The sequence below is a fragment of the Dioscorea cayenensis genome, chromosome 15 (assembly GCF_009730915.1).
Source record: "Dioscorea cayenensis subsp. rotundata cultivar TDr96_F1 chromosome 15, TDr96_F1_v2_PseudoChromosome.rev07_lg8_w22 25.fasta, whole genome shotgun sequence".
Classification (NCBI taxonomy): Eukaryota; Viridiplantae; Streptophyta; class Magnoliopsida; order Dioscoreales; family Dioscoreaceae; genus Dioscorea; species Dioscorea cayenensis.
The window spans coordinates 587,443-608,127 of NC_052485.1; the positions used below are offsets into that span (position 1 = coordinate 587,443).

The following is a 20,685-nucleotide window of genomic DNA, read 5'->3' on the forward strand; positions in this document are numbered from 1 at the left end:
GTTGGGTGGTATAATTTTTTTAGGCAGTTTTATTTCTTTGTTATTCTTAGTTTTCTTCCTTGTTTTATTTTCTGGTAAGATTGGTGATTAAAATGTTTTATTAAAAATATTTCTAGGCAGTTTTATTTTTTTTACTGTTTTTAGTTCTCTTTCTCACTTTTGGTGAAAAGATCTATCTTTTGTTTCATGTTATCTTTTTATTCAATAAAATTGTGGTTTATCCACATTTATTTCATAAAAAAAACTGGAGAAAATGAGGCGTGCCACAATTATATTCTTCGGTTTCCAAATGCTAATAATAAGAAGACTAAAGATTACATGATGTGTCCCACAATTTCACTCTCGGCTGACTAAGGAAAGCAAACCAGAAACTCTCGAAGAGCATTCAAAATGCTACTTTTGACCATTCTGGAAAGTGACACTTACATTGTTTGATGGGAATCTGACGTGAGATGAATTATTTAAAATTCATTTATTTTACATCTATTTAAATTTAATATTTTTTTTATAAATGTAGATAAGACACTTCTAATTAAGAACACAGTACATGATTTAAAGGAACTAACATGAAAAAAAAAACTTAACACAAAAAAAAACCAAAATGGAAATAAAATAGGACATCAAGGACTAGTGGACTGACCAGTGGACTCTGCTTCTTTTCTTTTGGTGGTTTTAACCCCTAGTGGCTGTGTCGCTGTTGGTGATATTTTGTAGACTCTTTGGTATGTTTCTGTTTGCTTATTTAATAAATATGGTTTATCCACTCTATAAAAAAAAGATAATTTTCTTGGTTGAGCACTAACCTTTGGTCATATTTCAATTTGAGCACCAATATTCAAAAGATATCAAAGTGGGCCCTAACATTTAATTTGGTTACACCGGTGAGGCGGTTGGTGTTTTTCGACGTAAACTCAATGACGTGGACGCCGGACTCTACGTTATCTTCACCCGTGGAGACTGCCACATCAGTAATTTCTCCATATGTCACTTCTCCTCCATGTTAATTAGCAGCCACATCAGCCTCTTCACCCTCTGTTCTAATCATCTTCTTCCCTTTCTCCCCCACTTGCTGATGTGGTAGCCTCCACAAGTGAAGATGACGTGGAGTCATGCATCCACAGGTATGATCAAAGGTTAGCGCTCAATCAAGAAAATTACCCCAAAAAAAAAACACCAGACACCCACTAGAGATGGAAGGGAAAGAACTAGCACAAAATAGAACAGAAAAACATAAACAACCATTGTCAGGTGGTTGAGTTGAGAGGGTCACTCTGTGAGCTATTCGCTCTTCTAGGAGCATGGACCAAGGTCACACAAAGTTGAGGTTGTTTTTAATTTTGGAAATGACTCAATTGTGACTTACGGAAATCTGGGGATGCATTTATCTAAACAATAAAATATGATTAAGTTTATATATAACCGATGGATATGATGATACTATGCATGAAAAAATGCGGTATTTCATTTGATCCAAATGTTTCACTAGATTGAATGAATAAGAAGGTTTTACAAAGTGGACACACTACTAGCGGCCCATGCTGATCATGTCTCCGCAAGAGTAACTAGTGCGTCTAGAACATTAAAAAAAATGCACACAAACTAAAGTAGTGTGTCCTAATGCTAGCTGCAATAAAAAAATGAATAAACCATTGTTGAGCAAAGGGACAATTAAATTTAAAAGATTTAATTAATGATATTTTTAATTTATTAAATTTACTTAAGTTTAATTTTATTAAAATAAAAAAATAAGTAGACAAGGACACGTAGAGTTGGTCCTCCCATTTTTTTTTTTTTTGATTAAATGTGGATAAACCACAGATTTATTAAAAAAACAACAGTATAAATAGAAACATAGGAACAGAGAAAGAGTCATCTCTCACCAGAGGTGAGGAGGTACAAAGAAGACGAATACACTAAAAAGACAGACAAAGTAAGGGAGCTTAGAAGACTGAAGATGTCGTCTGACATCTCAGGCCTACTAAGACAAACAGCAGGATCACCTACTCCATAGCAGTGCCGATGTCATGATCGCCAGTTGAGGTGGATTCTCTAGCACCGAGGAAGTTGAGTGAGCGCTTGATTTTCTGGGTTGCTTCTTTGAGAGGTTGCTGGTGCCTATCAGCTGCTGTAGGAAACCAAGAAAGAATCATATTAGCTGACTTAAAAATAATGTTGAAATGCGGTAAAGCTTTCATTTGAAATATACGAGCATTTCTTTTTCTCGTCCGGCATTCCACGTAATAGAGCGGAGATGAGATCCCATAGAATATGGTGCTCGAGGGGTAAGAGAAAGCAACCGGGGAGGTCTAGAGTGAGGAGATCGATTGAGGGAGAGAGTTAAAGTCTAATGCATGAGAGAAGAAAGCCCAAATGCGTTTAGAAAAATTCAGTAGTTAAGAAAAAAAGATGATTCAGAGCTTTTCGGTAGCATTGTGACAGAGGATATAGGTATCTGATATATTAAGAGTGATACACCCTTTTTTGAACAGATTTGCAAGGGTAAGAATTTTGTCCTCCCCAGCAAGCCAGCAAAAAAGAAAATTTTGCTAGGGCAACGAATCTTCCAGAAAAGTGGGTAATGCGGGCTTCTCAATCCACCGTCAATAAGGTATTTGTAGAAAGATTTAACTGTGAAGATACCATTTTTGTCTGGGGCCCAAAGGGTAATGTCGTCCTGATTAAGGGAACAGTCAGGGATTATTTCCATGAGTAATGATAACATATCAGGAGAGTCTGAGGAGAACAAAATCTCCGGATTATTTAGATGTTGGGAAAATTGCCTAATAGTTATCCAAGGAGATGTGCATTGTGAAAAAAGGTTCTGCCAAAGATCTTTCAGTAGGGTCCCAGAGTGCCAGCGGTCAAGCCAAAGAAAGGTTTGTGAGCCATTTCTGATAATTTTATTAATATATGAGCGAAAAGCAGGTAAAATAGAGGTTGTTCCAGCCCAAAAGAATGATTTATTTCTTGGTGGTGAATGATAAAAGAGTCCGGCTGGAGAAAATATGGAGTAATTGGCTTGAATGATTTTGGTCCTTCCATTGCGTACCACATACTTTGAAAATGTTTTATTTTAAACTTTGTTAGAAATTTCTAGGAAGTTTAAAGGCAAGGCTTTCAAATACATGACAAAAACGACCAGATGGGTACGACCTTCACATTCAACCTCGGTCATCTCTCTGATTTACCTGCTTAGACCCAACGAACTGGTCTCAGCATTAAACTTAATTATTTTAATTATTTGTTTTAAAGTAGTTTATATTAAATGAGTCCAATTTATTTGTTTTAATTATTTGGAAAGGGGTTCTTGATTATCTACCAGCGTTTAGAGGGTGCATCGAGCATCTGCATCAACTCGGGTGAGACAACGCTTTTTTGGAAGGATCGTTGGCTTAATGGCATTGCTCCCGATATTTGTGGTCGGAGGAATTTCGTCGTAATAATCTACCTAAAGATACAGCTCGGGAGTTGTCTTTCCTTCTTGAGGGTTTGCCGTTTTCTGCTAATCCTTGTGCCTCACAGGTTAAGGTTCATTTGCAGAAGCTTAGGGGGGATAGGTGTGATAAGAAAAGCTGGATGCTGACGAGTAATGGTCTTTTTCTCGGTAAAATCCTTCTATAATTTTCTAGGTGACGGTGGGGTCAAATGTCCTACTGCTAGGTTCTTTTGGGGCAAGACCTGCCCTCAAAAGATTACCCTTCTTAACTGCCTCGTGTGGAAGAATAAGGCCCTCACCTTGGAGAATTTGGTGCGGAGAAAGTGTAATAAATTGCCTACTGCTACTTGTGTCTTATGTCACTCAACGATTGAAGCGAGTGGATCATCTCTTCCTTCATCGCTCTTACTCTAGAAGAATTTGGGACTATTTCGTTAATTTGTTTAAAGCTGCTGAGCCATCTTCCTTGGTGAGCGATCTCTGGGTCGCGTGGAGGTGGACGGTGCAACCTTCTCTCAGGATTTTTCCGGATTTATTTGGTGAAAGCTTGATGAGACCATGGGGAGTGTTTGTCAAAGTCTGGAGTTTTTAGGACCCTGTTCTGAGGAGGGTTCTGAGGATCCTTTCGCCGAGGAGACGCCCGGTTTTGTAGGCGATCCGGGTCTATTAGTAGGGTTGTTGAGTTGCGGGGGTTGCGAGGGAGGCCTCCTTTCTCCTTCTTTTTCCCGTGGTTCTTATGTTTCTGTTGTTGTTTTTTGTTTTTTGTGTTATATGTATCACTTCTAGTGGTTGATGTTTAGTCCTCTTCTTCTGTTGGAGGAGGTTGTACTCGCTTTGGTTTAATTGAAGTGGTTTATCCACCTTTTTCAAAAGAGCCCAATTTAATCCCAAGATATTTAAAAAAAAAATGAATAAACCATTCCAATTTAAACAAGAAAGCATACAACACCCACGAGATTGATATATATTAATTTTTAATTCTAAAATACGGACACTGTTCAATTTAAATTAACTTAAATTAAAAACATTATTCTCCACTTTTGGGTATAAAGAGGTCAACCCATGTAAAAGACGTTGAAGTAATTAACAACATAGATTTTTATTTTTTTATTTAAATACTCGATGGAATTGATAAATTTAGTCAAATATTTTTATGATGACTTTACTCGTGCAAAATTGTTATTTTCATCTGACTCACCTAGGATAATGAAATCCTAACTTTTGACAATTTTATATAAGTAGAATGCATTAGAATATTTAAGGCTACATGCATGCTTTTATAACACAGTGGAAGAATTATTGACCAATTGTTTCTCAAATGTCCCTTCGCTATCCCAATATGAGACCAAACAATTAAAATTTCAATCACCTTTGCCCTCCAACTACCCTCAAGAAGGTTTGGTTCCTCTGTAAGAGCGATTCAAAAATCACCACAAAAGCCCCGTTCTACAACACGTAGCGAAGGGAAGAGAAAAAAAAAAGATACAACCACTAGTTGTGGTTATAAAACACAAAGTCACACCAAACACAAAACGACAACACAAAATGGGAGGAACAAAGGGCAACCTCCCTGTCCGCACAGATTATTTCAATCAACTAAATCTTCATATATATTCACTGCACTGCCATTCCATTTAATTATCGTCAAAATTAATACATACTTTTTGTTTGAATTCTTGTAACTAAAGGGTGTAACTTGCTTCCTACAACAACTTGCTCCCTCTGCCATTTCGACATTGAGACAGTGGACCATTTGATTTTTGGATGCAACATTGCCTCTTCCATTTGGCATTGCTTTATGCAAGTCATTGGTTTCTCCAGAGCTTCGATGTCTAGGACTAATCTCTGGATTGATTGGGTCAATGATTTGGGTCCCTGACTCCGTTTTTCTTGCTCTCTTTTCTCTAGGAGCTATCATTTGGCAAATTTGGATTGAAAGAAATAACTGCATTTTAAATTGTGTTTATGTTTCTTCATTCTCTTTATTTCTGAAAATTTGTCATATGTTCTCTCTTGGGTTGATGTAGCACCAGTTTCCAAAAGACCAAAGTTGGAGGAGACATCTTCAACCATTAGGTGGTGCATTAAGTTCTCAGGGACTTCTCAGCACTTCATGTGCAACCCTAATGATGACCATGACGTGTCCTCCGGCTAGTCCGTTTGCGCTAGCTCTCTTGTAGTACCTGGGGAGTCTGCTATCTCCGGGGTCGTATGTCGTTTTTGTTTTGTGCGTGTTTTTCAGTGGGTATCTCCACTCCCTGTGGAAGTGTTTGAGTTTTTCTGTTTTGCTCTTGGTTTGGTTTGTGGTCTTTGAGTCAATGGTTTTGCGAACCACTTCCTGTGGTTGTTCTTGTTTTTCTTCCATGTTGATTTGTCCCCGTATTGCTCTCTCTAGTCTGTACGTTATTTGTGTTTTAATGCAATTTTGGTTTATTCACTTTAAAATAAAAAATTTCTTGTAACTAGAAAGAGAAAAGTGTAGTTTATCCACTTTTTGTTTTTCACTTTTTTGTTTGTTCCCTTTTGATTATTTTTGAAAGTGTATCACTGCTGGTGGTGTCTTTCTAGTTTGTTTTGGTTCAGGGCCAGCTCTTTTATCTTTCATTTAGTTCTTTGTTTTTTTTTTCCTTGTACTTGATCATGTTGCTTGAATAAAAGTGTAATTTATAAAAAAACTAGAAATAGAAAAGAAGTAAAACATAGGGAATCAATTTTGATGACAAAAGGAAGTTTCAACTTTACAAGTTCATTAGACTGCCCTCCGATTCAAATCGGAGACCTAATTCCCATTTCAAACTTCCTCGTGGTGGTAATGTTGCTTGACCCAATACCTTCTCTTTTGTTTGGTTGCGTCCTCTTTCCACCGTTAGTGTATTTTTTTCTATTTCATTTTTCTTTTTGTTTTGATTGCAGTATCAAAGGAAAAAAAGTCATATCTAAATTCCTAATTAGTCTTTTGCAAATTAGATTAGGGAAGCTTGAGAAAAATCCTTATATGACATGCTCTCTCCTTCTCCACTTCGCATCCCTTTTCTCTCTTAAAAACTCCAAACCATGGGTCCCGCATGTGCATTCATTGTTCTCATGTTCTTTCTCATCTCTCCATCCATCTGTGCCTCCCATGCATCAGACTCCATCACCACCAACCAATCCATCTCTGGTAAGCAGAAGCTCATCTCCGTAGGTGGTAACTTTGTGCTTGGTTTCTTCACTAAAGATGAATCCTCTGCCAAATTCTACATCGGAATATGGTACAAAAAAGTCTCAGAGCTGACCCCTGTCTGGGTGGCCAACAGAGCCACCCCAGTCTCAGATACCACCAAGTCTCTGCTTCATATCTCCCCAGACGGTAACTTGGCTCTGCTTGACCAATCCATTAATTCTCTCGTATGGTCAACCAACGCCACCATCTCCTCCAATTCTTCTACAGTTGCTGTCCTCTTAGACAACGGCAACCTTGTCTTGAGAGACGCTGACAACTCTTCCAACATCTTCTGGCAGAGCATTGAAAACCCAACTCATACTTGGCTTTCTGGTGGCAAGATAGCTCTGAATAAAATAACCGGAGTGAGCCAGAGACTCATTTCTTGGAAGAACTCTGAGGATCCAGCTCCTGGGTTATTCTCCCTGGAGATCAAGAAGGATGGCCAATACCAAATCCAGTGGAACATGTCCAAATCCTATTGGACCACAGGCCTCTGGGATGGCCGTGCATTTACCAAAGTACCAGAAATGACGTCGGGTTACATGTGTGACTACACCTATGTTAATAACTCCGAAGAGAACTACTTCTCCTACACTCTCAAGGATAACAGCACCATATCTAGGCTTATAATGGATGTAAAAAGGGCAGATTAAGATGCTGATCTGGGGAGGAGGTCAACCAAAAAAATGGATACAATTCTGGTCTGAACCAGAAGCCCAGTGCGAAAGTCACTGCATTCTGTGGCCCTTTCGGAAGCTGCAACGAGCAGACGTTGCAGAAGTGCAGTTGCGTGAAGGGTTTCAACCAGAAATCACCAAAAGACTGGGGTTTGGGTGATTACAGTGGAGGGTGTGTCAGGAACAAAAGGTTGCACTGTGGTGCCAACAATAACTCAGCTTCCTTCAGTGAGCAGGACAAGTTTTTCCAGATGTCCAGTGTCAGGTTACCTGATCTCGGTCAGGCTTTGCAAGTTAGTAGTGATCATGAATGCATGCTAGCTTGCTTGAATAACTGCTCTTGCACTGCCTACGCTTATGGCGCTGGTTGCACTGTATGGTATGGTGATTTGCTTAATCTCCAAGAACAATATGAAGGATTAGATGGAGGAACTCTCTTCATTCGTCTTGCTGCTTCTGAGCTTCCAAGTCATCATAAGATTGGAAGTGTTTCTGGGCTTGTTGCTGGTGTCGTAGCTGCAGTTGTTGTTGTTGTTGCGGTGGTTGTCTTCATTCTATCTGTAACAATAAGGAGAAGAAGAAGAAGAGCGTTCAGGTTAGTGAACGGAGCTTTGGTGGTCTTCAGGTACAGTGACTTGCAACGTGTGACCAAGAACTTCTCACACAAACTAGGCAGTGGGAGTTTCGGTTCTGTTTTTTTAAAGGGGTGTTATTAGATTCAACTGCTATAGCTGTCAAGAAACTAGAAGGGCTTCGTCAAGGTGAGAAGCAGTTCAGAGCGGAGGTGAGCACCCTTGGAACCATTCAGCATGTTAATCTTGTTCCTTTGCGCGGTTTCTGTGTTGAAGGTACTAAAAGGTTGCTGGTTTTTGATTATATGCCTAATGGTTCTCTGGATTCTCATCTCTTTCATAGCAATGATAACGTCTTAGACTGGTCCGCTCGTTATCGAATTGCACTTGGAATTGCCAGAGGATTAGAGTATCTCCATGAAAAGTGCAGAGAGTGTATCATCCATTGTGACATCAAACCAGAAAACATACTTTTGGATGCTGAGTTCAACCCAAAAGTGGCTGATTTTGGTCTTGCAAAGCTGCTTGGCAGGGAGTTCAGTCATGTGTTGACCAGCATGAGAGGAACCATTGGGTATCTGGCCCCAGAATGGATTTTAGGATTAGCAATCACACCAAAAGCTGATGTTTATAGCTTTGGTATGATGCTTTTGGAAATAATATCAGGAAAAAGAAACGCAAAGCGGTCGGAGAATGGAAGTCATTATTTCCCTGTTGAGGCAGCAATGAAAGTGAATGAAGATATGGCTCATTGCTTGTTGGATGAAAGGTTGAAGGGGAATGCCAACATGGAAGAGGTAGATACAAGTTGCAGAGTTGCTTGCTGGTGTATTCAAGACATGGAGAATCAAAGACCGACAATGGGAATGGTTGTTCAAATGCTGGAGGGACTTGTTGAGGTTACTGTACCTCCAATCTCTGCTTTCCTTCAAGACCTCGTTAGCTATCCTGAGGACCACAGCTACACTTTGGAAATTCCAGCGAGTTGTTAGTCAAGCTGAATTCCAAAAGGCACCGTGTGTGTGTGTGTGTGTGTGTGTGTGTGTGTGTGTGTGTGTGGAATAAGAACAGGGTGAGTTATGTTTATCCATCTCAGCCTGTCAGTTTTCAGCTTTCTTTTATTTATATAGCTTAAAATTTCTATAATTTTTGTTGGAACTATATTATATATATATTTACAAATAGGCGACAATCGGTCCCTATTTAAGATATTGTCAAAAAAAAAATATACAAGTACATAGATGTACCAATTATAGTGACATACATATCTCCTAAGAAAATCCCTCTATCTTACAATCATTGAGAGGTGAAACCATTGTTTCTCTCACATGAGACCCACACCCAGACTCATAAACAATACAAGAATAGTACTGATTCTGAGTGAACAATACTACCTGAGGAAGGATTCAAACTGTTGGGGGGACTTAAGGCTTCACTTAAGACCCCTTTCGGAAGCACTAACACACCCGTAGATGTCCCAATAACCTGTCAAGATTAGTCTCCAAAACACATGCAAAGATAAGGCTATAATAGAGAAAGAAAGAAAAACACACACAAACCACGACACGATGAATTACGTGGAGTTCGGCACTCTTGCCCTACGTCTCCACGAGGGGTCGGGAATTGAAATCCACTATGAAGAATATCTCCGATGGCTGAACAACTCTCAAGCTCGTCTCAAGAAGAAAAACAATAAGAAAAATCCTGACTTATATATATCTCATCCCCAACTCAATGAGAGATAATCTTATTAGCATATATTATATGCTAATATATCCTTATATACTAACATAATAATATATGCTAATATATCTATATAACATAAGTCAACATGTGACTAACATGCACATGCCCACAAAGCCACTCATAGTTATTTCTTATCATTGTTTCTCTTCACACAAACTCTTGCTTTCCCCATTGCACTCTTGTTGTTTTTGGAACCCAATACTGGTTGTTTTTTATTGTTTAATTTATAGTTATAGAAATACTTGTTGATTAATTATAATTATTTATTTATGGGTGTAATCTCACTTTTTAAGGAACTTATACCCAAGAGGAGGTATATGTTGATTTATTGTAGAAAATGGTTTTTTTTTTATAAAAATGAATAAACCATGAATTTATTAAAAACTAAACGAGTACAAAATAAAAGAGAACAGAGAAAAGCAGAAAACAAAAGGAGACTAGGAGGGCTTCACTAGGGATGATGATGTCACACCCCAAACTCGGCTAGGCAGACCTAGTGTATTTCCCAAACTCGGCTAGGCAGACCCAATACGTCGACAAACAGCCGTATACCCACGAGGTGAAACCCAATAAACATGCAAGGTTTCAGAGCTGCTCTCAAAATAGAAATATAAACTCAAAATTATAACTTTTAAATATAAACTCAATATAAGATGTACGAATACAAAGATGTTTTCTAAAACAAAATTCGCATACTAATATAGACATAACGACAACCCATTTAAAGGAGATCACAAGCTCTCAATGCCCACCAAACTATTCACTTCTCATCTGAAAAAAATAACAACGAGATTATGAACTTACAACCCAGTAAGTAACCCACTAAAAATTTTGGAATCATGTGTAATTTCAAGAATTCAAAAAAATAGAAACATGTACAAATATTAATCCAAAATATAGTTCATAAAACCAAAGAGGTTTAACAAAATACAATTTAACAACATACAAAAATATGTCTTCAAATCACTATAGTCAAAACAAAATATCAGAGATCATTTGTTTACCCTTGGTGACCTGAGCTAGAATATCAGAGACAGTTATTCTTCACCGACAGAATTATGCGAAATTATAGTTTTTTAACAAAGTCAAAGTTTCATGTCAACATGGTCAGTGTTTAATCCCCAATGACAGGGTTAGTACCTAGTTAAATGGAGACTAAACGTATTTATATCAAAATAAGTTTGTTATTAAAAAACAAAACATAATGTCAAATTTTCAGACATAATTTCAGGTACTTTAGGATTTGTAGAACAATATTTGCAGGGTAATTTTTCATGCAAACAAACAAACTTACGCATGATCCCATTTAATTAACAAATATTTCTATAATTTAATTTGTAAAAAAATAAATGAATAAATAATTAAATCAACATAGCTAATAAGCTAATAATTAATCAAATAAATAATTTTGAATCAGAAATTTTATTCTATAGGATTCAGAAATGATTTCTATGGAATTTACTATAGGAAAAATTTCTACGGAATCAGTGTTTAGATGTTCGTAGGATTTTTTCATAGGATAATGTTTTAAATCGGATAAAAATAAAGCAGCAATAACCTCAAGACAACCCATCAGCCCAGGAGCCATACATTAATTTCCAATTTATCTATTTCAGATCCATGTTAATTTAATGACAATTGCTTTTACAATTGTTATCAGATCGTTAAAAGATATTTGTAATTATCTTATCTTATCTTATCTTATCTTCTCTTATAAAAAAACCAAAAAAAATTTCAAAGAATTTGATATAAGATGAAATCACAAACTCACAAGATATCTGCAAGCATCTAAATGAGTCTGACTGCCTAAGCACTGAGCACATTATGAGAATTTCAAAGGCTAAAGCAATCACAAGATGAAATTATTTTATAAAGAGTATCTTTTTAGAATATCATATCAAAGACAAATAGTTTAGGCCTAAAATTTGCAGAAAAATAGAAACTTATCTGTTAATTTTCACCCAATTCAAGCAGTTTGGAACTTTTACGGATCACAGTACTAAAGTAGGCGTTGAAGTAAAAAACCAGCAAAATAATGGAGTTCCTCCAACACAAAACCCAACCTTAATTAATACAATCAAAACAAGAGATAAATCATCGTTGTTCTCTTTCTTTTCACCGGATCCCATCTTCTCTCCACAAAACTCAAAGCAATGAATCAATGATTCAACCACTATCATTATCAACAGGAATCTCATCTAAATCACATCACCATAACACACAAAAATCCCAACCAAACAAAATGCAAATAGCTGTACAAACTCCAGAGGCAGCCTTCTTCAACCCTTTCTTCTTCACAATGAATCTGGTGGCGATGAAGAAACTGAATGACGGACGAACTCCTTCTCCAATAGCCGCAGTGAGTCCTCGTTGGGATCCAAATGGGGGATAAGAAAGAGGCGGAGGGAATGGGAGGCGTAGGCCGAGGCAAGGTCGCGGTCACGTAGGCGGAGGTGAGGTCGCGGTCACCGGAGGCGTGGCGGCCAGTCCTTACCCCTTTCCCTTGTCCGAATCGCAGCCCCAGCCAAATCGCAGCTCCCACCCGAAAAACAAAGGAAATCATTATTTTGGTCCCAGCTCATTGTAAAATTCCTATGGAATCATATGATTCCATAGAAATTTTAACCTGAGAAAAAAAATGTCCAAACACCCATTCTTATGATTTCCTACATAAAACTAAATTCCATAGGAATGGTGGACATTCCTATGGAATTTAGTAGTACCCAAACAAGGCCTAAACGTATTTATATCAAAATATGTTTGTTATTAAAAAACAAAACATAATGTCAAATTTTCAGACATAATTTCAGGTACTTTAGGATTTGTAGAACAATATTTGCAGGGTAATTTTTCATGCAAACAAACAAACTTACGCATGATCCCATTTAATTAACAAATATTTCTATAATTTAATTTGTAAAAAAATAAATGAATAAATAATTAAATCAACATAGCTAATAAGCTAATAATTAATCAAATAAATAATTTTGAATATAATTAATCAGATAACTGAATAAATAAAAACATGAATAAAAATTTATAATTTCTGAATACAATGAACAGAAATTGGCATTGAATTTAAAACCCAAAACATTCAAATAGTATACAAATAGTTTTAAAACAAAACTAAAATAATTAAATAATTTTCGATAACCCAAAATTTTGCATATACATATATACAGATTTATATGTAGTGTTACTTACCTGATTAAAGCCCAAAAATACTACTCAATCTTACACCAAATCTAGCCTTTTTGTATGTCCTATATTTTCGAAGAGATTCTATTAGTTTAATAACAATATTTGATGATGCTAAAAAGCTTAAGAGGCTAATAAGCAATAGTATTACAAAATGAAATTTTAGAGGGGTACAAATGCAAAAAATTCAAATCACTATTGTCTGGCGTTAAACGTCCACGATTCCCCAATGAAGCGACTTGGAGACGTTGTTTTCGCTCATCCCATAAAACCGCTGAATGTCCTCACCAAATCGTTTGCCTATGTACGGATCTCTAATAGGATACATCAGGTATCAAAGAGGACTGAGGCAAGGTGACCCCTGTCACCATTACCTTTCATTTTAATGACTGATGTCCTAAGCTCGACGTTTGCTCATGCTCTCAATGCCAAAATTTTAATTGGGGTACCTTTGGGAGAGTTTGGGAGTAAATGCAATCTGTACTATGCGGATGATCTGCTGGTTTTAACTTCTAGGAGGCTTGAGGACCTAAGGATTATTAAACAGATTCTCTAATTGTTTGAAGGTATGTTTGGGCTAGAAATGAATTTCTCAAAAACCTGTCTTTACTCAAGTAGAGTGGCCGAGCTCCCTGATTAGGCGGCAGTAAAGACTTTGCAGTGTAATATCGGTTTACTACCAGTCACTTACCTGGGTATCTCAGTTTCTGATAGAAGATCGCGCAAGCAAGTATGGGAAAGGATTATTCTCAAGGTGAGACGAAGACTCGTGTCTTAGAAAAGGCAACATAACTATGATGTCGGCAATCCCAACATTTTGGATGTCCATATTTCATTTTTCTTGCTGGGTAATCAAAGACATCGACCACATCAGAAGGGACTTTCTTTGGTCTGTGCCTGATATTGACTACCCAAGCTGTCGTCTGGTTCACTAGAATAATCTTTGTCGACCTAGGGACCAAGGAGATTAGGGTATCTTTGATCTAGCTAATTTCAATCATGCATTATTAGGGAAGTGGTGGTCGAAATACATGATGGATTCTTCTTAGGGCGGTGCTAAGAGAATACAATTCAACTACGGTGCATCTTGTTCAAAGTTGTGGCCTAATCAGGCAGGTAGGATTTCCTTCTTTTGGAAAGGGGTTTTGACCTGCTTGTCGGCTCTCAGGAGTTATTTTTCACATGAAGTTGTTGCTGAAAAGGAAACACTTTTTTGGAAAGATTGCTGGCTTAATGGCATTGCAACAATGAATTTGTGGCTGGAAGAGTTCAGAACCAGCATATGCCCCAATGGCACGGTTCACGAGCTTATCCACTTATTGGATGAGCTTCCCTTCACCAGTAATGAAATTATTAGACAGGTGCATGTAAGTGTGCTGAGATCTGAAAGTCTGTTGGCGGATAAGAAGTGGTGGAGACTTACCGGGAATGGGACATTCTTGGTGAAGTCCTTTTACAATCTCTTAATCGATGGGGGGCTCAGATGCCCGATATCGCATTTCTTTTGGCGTGATGGGTGCCCTAAGAAAATCAACCTTTTCAACTAGCTTGCATGGAAAACAAAATCCTGTCATTGGGAAACCTAGCTAGAAGGAGATACAACATGTTACCTACTAATACTTGTGCAATGTGTCATGTCGGGTTTGAGTCGGTGGATCACCTGTTCATTTACTACTCTTTTGCCAAACAAGTGTGGGAGTACTTCATCAGAATACTTAAGTTACCTCCTTCACCATCTTCTCTAGAGGATCTTTGGGGCCGATGGAGAACATGTTTGCATAATGAGATAAGGGCTTTTGGGGACTTAGTGGGGAAAGCAATTATTTGGAATATCTGGTTTGCTAGGAATGATTGTATTTTCAATGCCAATGTTATGCATGCTCATTGTCTCATTGTGAAAAATAATCGTATGCTTGTATCTTGGTGCTCTTCTATCGTAAAGGGACATAGAGCGAAGATGGATGAAGATATCAGCACCATTAGAAGAAGTTTGGAGTTTCTTAGCCATTGTGTGAAGGATTTCGGTGTGACTCGGACTTTTGAAGAAACGCATGATCCAGGCACTGGCTAGGTTCTGAGTTGTTTGCTCTTTTTGGGGGCTTCTACCTTTTTGTTGTACCTCTTTTATTATACTTTACCACATCTAGTGGTAGGTGTCTTGTGTGTAATTCTCTTTAATTCTAATTGATTTATCCACATTTTTTAAATAAAATTAATTATAGTTGTTTAATTATTAAATATAATACTATATCATCATGTGATAAAAAAATATATATGATAGATTAATAGAAACAAATAGGAAAAGAATTATTTAAAATTATTTATAAATCTTTATTGTTTTTACATAAATTGTTCCTGACCATGAGATTTCTCTGCAGTTCTCGTGAGAACTACCCTGGCTCTCATGCATAACAGCGCAACGCTCGGCCTCCCCGCGGTGGATCTCACGGGGGATTCTCCTGCGAACCCCGCAGGAACACTCACCCATAGAACTCACACCCTTTTCCTCCCCACAGAAACCTCTCCTCTCAGTGCAATCAAGCTTCGCATAACCCTCAACATCCCAAGAACTCTCTGGTGAGAGAGGGCACCACCTACGCTGATGTTGCTCGATCCCCGCCGTTGGAACCTCTAGCCACCACCCATCCCGCTCCCCTGAAGAGAAGACGTTCGCCAGACTCTGTAGAGCTCTGCTCTAAATGCTTGAGAACTGGTCACAGGGCTAATGAATGTCGACACCAGCTCACCTACAAACGTTGCTCCGGTGCCGGCCATCTCGCCATCCGCTGCCCGCTCCGTTCTCCATTTCATCGTCCTGATCCCATGAAGGCTAGGATCCGCTCCAAAATTTACTCTCGAGAAACCTCCTCTTCTAATCCCAATCCTCGGGGACTCTCCACTGAGCTCAAACCTCTCCTTCATATCCCTGCAAGATCCAACATGACCTCTCTCCGGGTTTCATTACCTATCACTGAAGCAATTCTAAAGTCAAAGGAAGAACTGAAGAAGATGGTGATTATCAGGGTAATATCAGGCAATGCTAGCGTCCGCTCTCTTCATGACTCTCTCCCTCAGTGCTTGAACACCGACCTCTGCGAGCACATCACTCCCTTCAACAACGACTTTGTTCTCACTTTATGTTCAGCCAGAGAAGCAGCAACGGCCGTGAAGAGAAGCTCATTAACCCTAATTACTTCCCATTGACCTTGTTGTATTTCCATGTCTCACTGGACCGCCGAGTTCGGCTCCCACGCGTTGGCCGCCGGCAACTACAACTGGATCAGGATCATGAACCTCCCCCTTCACTGCTGGAACTGGGATTCCATTATCGACATTCTCAAACTGATTGGTGACTTAATTTATGTCCAGAAAAAAGAGCACGTTACCTTGGAGCACCTCAGAACTCTTGTGAGACTTAAATCCTTGATCTCCTTCCCGTTGGAGATCACGGTGGATGTCGGTGTTAGGAGTTTCATCATAAAATTTGAAGACTCACCTTCTGCAAGGTCCGATGACTCACCTTCTGGCTCATCTTCGACCAGCTCAGCCCTCCAACAACCTCATTTTCGTGCCCAAATCTGATAAGGGCAAAGCACCTTTAGTGCAACCTCCCGTCGATATCCCTTCTGGCAAGGCCGTCGAGCATTGCTCCAGCCTTGGCCTTTCATCTGGGAGCACCGATAATGGATCTCAGGGAGGTTTTTCTCTTTCTTCCGGTGACCGGCTGCTCGCCGAAACCCCTGAGATCCCATCGGCATCTTGCGAGAGCACTGGGGGACAGATTGCACTGTTACCATGAAGTGGAGACGTGATAGAGAAACCTCTAACGGCTGTCCATCTGTCTCGTGATGAGCTCCCATCCATCCATTTTAGAACCTTACTCTCATCCCCTCTGCCTCGAGATCAGATCTCCCGTGATTCTTGCAAACCATGTGAATGTGTTCCTGATTCTTTAGACAAACCCCGAGATGATAAATCTCTCGATCGGCCATCTCATCGTAATCAGCACTGTGATCAAATCCCCGCCGTTCCATCTGATGAGATGCCTCGAGATCCATCTAACCTTGATCACAGCACACTCACTTCTTTAAAGATCACTTTGCCTCGTGATAAGCACACTCCGGATCTCTCCTTAGATGCAGACTTAATTAATCAAGTTAAGCAACATTCAAAATCACAAAATTACTCATCTGATAAGGCATCTCTGCCTAGTGATTTTCACATTTCACAACCTAACTCAGATCTTGGACAAGGTTCCTCTCTTGAACCTGCTCTACAGGGAAATACCCCTTCTCACCTGCAAGATAATCCTCCAGTTATACGCATCCCAGAGGGTTATAAATGGATCTTCTTTTATGGAGGATGGACCCTGGTGCCAAGCATCAACTCTGAGAAATTCTATGATCTTGATCCCACTCCACAGAATTCTCCAGTGGATATCCCCTCTGATGAAGAACTTCTCGATTGGGGGAAAGATGAGAACATTCTTGATCAGGACATGGATGATACTGAATTCCTCCCTGATGACAACTGCATCATTCAGGAAGACCATGTCTCCCCTCATATTGACTCTGAACTAGCAATCTCTGAGTCCTTGGAAGACATCCCAAAACATCTCCATACTGGTCCCAAACAGCTTAGAAGAAGCGACAGACCCAAGAAACCATCAGGACGATGCAATGAAGATGATGGGTTCGTTCCCCTTCCTCATCGATCTTCAAAGAAAAAAATGCCTGAAGATCCATGAGAAGGTACACCCTCCAATTTTAATTCTGTTTTTTCATCTTGGTCAGATGCTCAAATTCTTAAATACAGTAACTCTTGTGGCATTAATTTCCTTGGATCCCCTAATCACAAAAATAAATGCATAGACAAAATCATTTCTATCGAAGCTAATAGGAACTCCAAATGTCCTACAACCCTAGGGTCTCCTCCGAGACCTAATTAGACATTCCATGTTTTTATGATTATTTTATGCTGGAATGTCAGAGGTCTCGGTAGACCCTCTAAATGCCACTTGGTGCTAGAAGTTATCTCTAACTCCAAAGCAGACATTATCTGCTTCCAAGAATCCAAACTCCAAAACATCCATTGCTCTCTTTGGAGAACAATCGGAGGCTCCGCATTGATTCTTTTGATTTCTTACCAGCCCAAGGCTTTGCTGGTGGAATTATTATCGCTTGAAATAGCTTGCTTCTTGTCGGTAATCTCCTTCATAAAGGATCCTTTTCCATCTCCATCAATTTCACTAATCGCTCCGACAACTCTTCCTGGATCTGTTCTAGCGTCTACGGGCCTAATTTCATATCCTTAAGATCCAACTTCTGGAATGAACTCCGAACATTAAGAAACCTCATTACCACTCCCTAGATTATCAGTGGTGATTTTAATACTGTCTTTTCCTTAGAAGACAAAAACATTGGTATTTCTAATCCTAGAGATATCTCCTCTTCCCAGAACCAATTTAGCGATCTTGACCTTATTGATCCCCCTATCAATGGGAGAAAATTCACTTAGACCAACGGACAAGCTAACCCCATCTGGGTCTGTCTTAAAGAATTTCTTTACTCGCATGATTGGACTTCCTTATTTTACAGAACTACTCAATTTGATCTCCCTAGACTCGGCTCAGATCACTCTCCTATCTATCTCGAATTTGGAAATCCCTTTAAGCGTCCCCGGCTGTTCAAATTTGAGAAGTTCTGGTACACCAATCCTCACCTCACCAACCTTATTCATGATTGGTGGCTAGAACTAAACCCGGTTGGCTGCGGAGCATTTGTCATATCCAAAAAATGACTCAACTTAAATCCAAACTCCGTACTTGGTCCAAAAACACTTTTCATGCCCCTAAGATCCTTAAATGTAATCTTCTTGTTGAATTACACTCCATCGATATCATTGCTGAATCTAGACCTCTTTCTGAGGAAGAGTCAAGCCGTCTTTCCTAAATTTGTTCTGAATTATATAACATTTTAAATCAGGAAGAAATTTACTGGAAACAATGTTCCAGAATTACCTAGCTTAAGGAAGGAGACTCCAACACCAAATTTTTCCACCAAGTTGCTAATTGTAAGAGAAATAAAAATCTAATTCCTCGTATTCTTCAAGATAGCCATTGGATCACTGGTAACGAACGAATTGGCAGAATCTTCTCTGATCACTACCACTATGTTTTAGGTACTGCTTTGCCAAACAGATTTCTCCTTGATTGGCACTTCCTTTTCGGCTAAAAGGAAAGAATTGATCTATCCCAACTTGAATTACCTTTCTCTTCTAAAGAGATCAGACTTGCCATCCCTGGTTTTCACCCTGACAAATATCCTGGTCCGGAAGGCTTCCCTATATTCTTCTTTCAAAAACACTGGACCATCCTTCAACCCTCAATTGTCAAACTTTGAGAGGACTTTTACGAGGGAACCATTAACCTTGAGCGTATTAACTGGATTCACATTGCCTTTATTGCTAAAAACAACACGCCCAGCAACGTATCAGACTTTCGTCTCATCAGTCTTATCAACTCCACTTGTAAAATCATCTCCAAAATTCTTGCCAACCATTTAAGTTCGGTCATCAATCTGCTGGTTGATGACTCACAATCTGGATTCATCAAGGGCAGATGTATTGCTGAGAACATTATTGGCGCCCAAGAAGTCATTTTCAACCTTCAAAAAAGAAAACGTCTGGGGCACATTTTTAAAGTGGACTTTGCAAAAGCTTTTGACTCTCTTGACTGGAAATTTATGCTTGAAATTCTTGATGCAAGAGGCTTTGGCCCTAAATGGCTCTCCTGGGTCAACTCCATCCTCTATTCTGCTAAGGCACAGTTTCTTATCAATGGAACTTCCCAGGGTTACATTCATTGCAAAAGGGGCTTGAGACATGGTGATCCTCTTTCTCCCATGCTCTTCGCCCTTGCCACTGATGTTTTGAGCGCTATGTTCTTTCATGCTCTAAACTCCAAAGTCTTAATCGGTGTTCCCCTTAATTCTTCTGACAGCATCTGTCACTTCCAATATGCAGATGACCTCCTAATCTTCTCTACTAGAGGACATGAAGACCTCCAAATAATCAAACTAATATTGTATCTCTATGAGGGGTCTTCTGGCTTATCCATAAATTTTTCCAAGAGCTGCCTATATTCTACTAACTATGGCTTCCAACCTCATCACACCTCTGCTAGAATCCTTAATTGTTCCCGTAGCAGTCTCCCTATCACTTACTTAGGAGTTCCTCTCTCTGGTCGTCGACCCAGAAGACTTGACTGGGAGAAACTCATTGGTATAGTTCGTTCCTGGCTCACTTCTTGGAAAGCTAATTATTTATCTCTTGGCGGTCGCTTGACTCTTGTCAACTCTGTCCTCTCCTCCATGCCTGTCTACTGGATATCAGTTTTCAAGCTTCCCGCTTGGGTGATCAAGGAAATTGATAAAATCTGGAGAGATTTCCTTTGGAGAGGCCATGACCTGGGCCCTAAGGGAATCAGATTAATTGCCTGGAATAGGATCACTAGACCTAGAGACATGGGTGGTTGGGGTATTCTTAACCTCCAGACCATCAACATTGCTTTACTGAGTAAGTGGTGGTGGAAATTATCTGGCAAACCAACTGGTGGTTGGGCCAAAACCATTCATGCTAACTACACTCTCAAAGATACAAACGGAATCTTATTTCACATCCCACCTAGGAACAAATCTTTCTTCTGAGCAGTTGTGACTCCTAACCTCCTCTCCTTCCGTTCTTGTATCTCAAAATTGATCAAAAATGGCTACAACACCTCTATTTGGTTCGACCGCTGGCATGATGGAATCCTACTTAAAGATCGCTGGCCTGACCTCTTCAATGATTGTA

At 39.2% G+C, this 20,685-nt stretch overlaps 1 pseudogene; it reads left to right on the forward strand.

Moving 5' to 3' along the window:
- Positions 1–6,490: 6,490 nt before the first annotated feature.
- On the forward strand, positions 6,491–8,882 carry LOC120277170 (annotated as a pseudogene).
- Positions 8,883–20,685: the final 11,803 nt, after the last annotated feature.